The following is a 3,460-nucleotide window of genomic DNA, read 5'->3' as shown; positions in this document are numbered from 1 at the left end:
CTCAATAAGAACATCCTCGATAACACCTCGAGGAATTTTGACAGACCTATCAGCTAACTGCAGTGTTATCTGAGTAGGTTTCATTTCACCAAGTCCTAGCTGTAAGTACACATGGTACGGCAGTAAGTTCACACTGGCTCCTAAGTCAAGTAAAGCTTTTTCTACCCGGTGTTTACCTATTGTACAAGCAATGGTTGGGGAACCTGGGTCTTTGTACTTTGGAGTGTAGTGTTCTGAATGATTGAACTTACATGACTAGCTAAAAAGCTTTCTTATGGACGCTAAGTTTTCGCTTTCGCGTACACATATCCTTAGGAACTTGGCATAAGCAGGAATTTGCCTAATTGCATCTAATAAAGGAAGGTTTATGGTAACTTGCTTAAAAACCTCCAATATGTCATTAAAGTTCGATTCCTTCTTTGTTGATGCTAATAGCTGGGGAAATGGGGCTCTAGGCACAGAATCAGACCTCTCGGAACCGAATTGGCATCATCGGAAATTTTATCAGTCCCCTCAGTTAGTGGTCCTGAGGGATGAGATCCTGAGGGGTGAACTACAGTATGTTCACTATCGGGCATGGTTACCTGATTGTCTACTACTCTACCACTCCTAAGGGTTCTAATAGCATTCAATTGATTCGATGGTTTTGCACCTACTTCATGAACTCCTCTAGGGTTGGGTAGTTGACTAGGGAGCCTTCCGTTATCTCTCTCACTTAAGGTCTTAGCTATTTGGCCGACTTGAAGTTCTAGCTTAGCAAGGCTCTGAGCATTAGTTTGAAAGTTCTGCTTGGTTTCCTGTTGAAAACTAATTGGTTTGCTAACATATCCTGAGTTTTTGCTAACATCTTAATAGATTCCTCTAAGCTAGTCGTTTTTTTTCTGGGCCTGATGAATTCTTAGTGTAACCAAAACCTGGGGGAGCATTAGAATTACTAAACTGACCTTGACTCTGGCCCTTAGACCATGAAAGGTTCGGATGGTTTCTCCAACCAGGATTATAGGTTTCTGAATATGGGTCAAACTTCTGACGGTTATCATACCTAGTGTTATTATAGAGAGCATTGGCTTGCTCTTCATTATTCTGGCCTTCCCAAAAAGGCTCCAATCTACCACTAGTGTGACCCACTTCTAAAGCTTCTAACCTTTTCGCTATAGCAGCAATTTTGGCATCTGATTCAAAGCTTCCTTCTACCCTATTAACGTTTCCTCTGCCTAGAAGAATTGTTTTCTGGGGTACCCTATTGCTTTCCCATTGTTGGGTCTTTTCGGCGATTTCATGCAAATATGTCATCGCATCATCAACTGTTTGGTTTTCAAACCCACCTGTACACATGGACTCTACTGTAGTTGTGGTGGGATAATCTAAACCCTCATAAAGGATCTGAACTAACCTAACCTTTTCTAAACCATGATGAGGACATTGGGCTAATAAATCATTGAACCTTTCCAAATACCTATACAAAGATTCTCCCTCCTGTTGTGTAAACGTGCAGATTTGCGTCCTAATAGACGAGGTTTGTGCCTAGGGAAAAACTTGTTCAAAAAGGCAGATGTAAGTTGTTCATAGGTTTCAATTGATTCGGAAGCCAAACTATACAGCCACGACTTGGCTTTATCTTTTAAGGAAAAGGGGAATAACCTGAGTTTTAAAGCATCATCATCAAGGTTTCTAATTTTCAGGGTACTACAAATTTCCTCAAAGTCCCTAACATGGAAATAGGGGTTTTCATTTTCTTTTCCTAAAAAGATTGGGAGCAACTGTAAGGTTCCAGGCTTAAGTTCATAATTTGCTTCAGTTTCAGGTAACCTGATACACGAGGGACGAGTAGTCCTAGTAGGATTCAACAAGGCTTTCAAAGTTGCCATTTCTGGCGCTATTGGACTATCAGGGATTCTTTCCTCAAACGGACGTTCAAAAACGGAATCTTCACGAATCGGACTTTCTAAATTGAGGTAATCAAGACGCTTAGAACTACTAGGTTTCTCTTTAACAAATCTACCTAGGGCGTCTCTTTTACGTTCAGGCATGCAACAGAATAAGGTAGGGAATTCTATGCAAACACAAAACAAGGCTGACTCAACCAAATCAAACCTAAATTTCTAGCAAACAAAAAGCATGATGGCTCCACTTAGATTGTTTCTAGACCAGCTTCTATTCTTTCGAAAAGGAACTCGTTACAATCTGAGCAAACCCCTCTGGAATCAATCCGAGTCAAAGTAAGTTGAATCGAGGCGAGGGAAGCTTAGTGGAGCTTTGATACCCAAGGCCTCACCGGTTACAAGGCGGCGCAGTCACGCATTCAACTCACAGAAACCTTCAAGAACTTCGAAGTATGCTCAAAAGAGTAACCAATATTCTTCGAACGACTTTCCTATTAAGCTCGTTACCCTATAGGTCTCGTTCTAGTCAAAATTTTAGGCTTAGGTTCGCGTTTGGTTTCGTTTTCCTAAGGCGGGCAAGAAGAGAACGGTGATGAAATCCGAACCCTTATCTTGTATGGCCAGTCCTTGCCCTTTACTAGGAAATTAAAGCAGCCGTTTTCAAGTCCTCAGCATATATGCAAACGAAGGAATACAGTAAACCCGCTGACAGGGGATTCGCGGGTGTTTCGAAAAACTTACCTCCCGTACCAGACGGGCGAAGAACCGCTGAAGTCGACTCGGGCCACGACTCCTATGTCATGTACGAACCCGAGGGGCCGAGGCGATATCGTAATCACCGTCCTTCTCTGCACACAGTTTATATTTAAACCAACCCTTCCTTAGGGTTTTAAAAAATAATAATGTCCAAAGTCCAATGTCCAAGTGTCCAAAAAGAAAAGAAAAATTACAAAAATAACAAACCCTAATACAGTTCTCTCTCTTTTTTTTTTTATAAAGAAAATAAACAAACCCTAAAAAAAAAAAAAAAAAAATAAATAAAATATCTAAAAAGAAAGTCTTCTTCTGTTTTTTCGCTTTAAGCTTTCGCTCCAAGTCTTTATGCTTTAAGTTCCAGTCTTTACGAAATCACCAAACTCCTTGGCTCAATTCGCTTTATGATCCAAAACCTGTAGACAAAAGATAAATACCCAAAAACGTAAAAAAAAAAAAAAAAAAAAAACCTAAAAAAAAAAAAAAAAACGAAGTCTAAAACCCTAAAAGCAAATCCGCGTCGGCGGCGCCAAAAATTGATGTATTTTAGAGTGGTAAAAGTGGTTCGATTCTCAGACTTGCGAAGGATAAAATAGACTTAAATCTAAAGCTAAAATAGAAATCACTAAAATTAGCAAACACGGACAAAGTTGATATCAATATTAAAAGACACTGAGGCTAAGATTCCACTATTTTCCAAGTTCAAAGTGATTTAAATCCAATATTTATATTTATTCAATTTTTTCGTTTAATTTGATTCTAAGATGTTGCAACAAGTAGATTTTTAAAATAACAAGTGTAAATCAAAAGCATGGGATATCAAA

At 39.3% G+C, this 3,460-nt stretch overlaps 1 pseudogene; it reads left to right on the top strand.

Moving 5' to 3' along the window:
* The first annotated feature begins 1,405 nt into the window (after nt 1-1,405).
* Nucleotides 1,406-1,505, top strand: LOC113314549 (annotated as a pseudogene).
* The last annotated feature ends 1,955 nt before the right edge of the window (nt 1,506-3,460 follow it).

This window comes from Papaver somniferum, chromosome 9 (assembly GCF_003573695.1).
Source record: "Papaver somniferum cultivar HN1 chromosome 9, ASM357369v1, whole genome shotgun sequence".
In the NCBI taxonomy this organism is placed as follows: Eukaryota; Viridiplantae; Streptophyta; class Magnoliopsida; order Ranunculales; family Papaveraceae; genus Papaver; species Papaver somniferum.
This window is presented reverse-complemented; position numbering and strand designations above follow the sequence as displayed.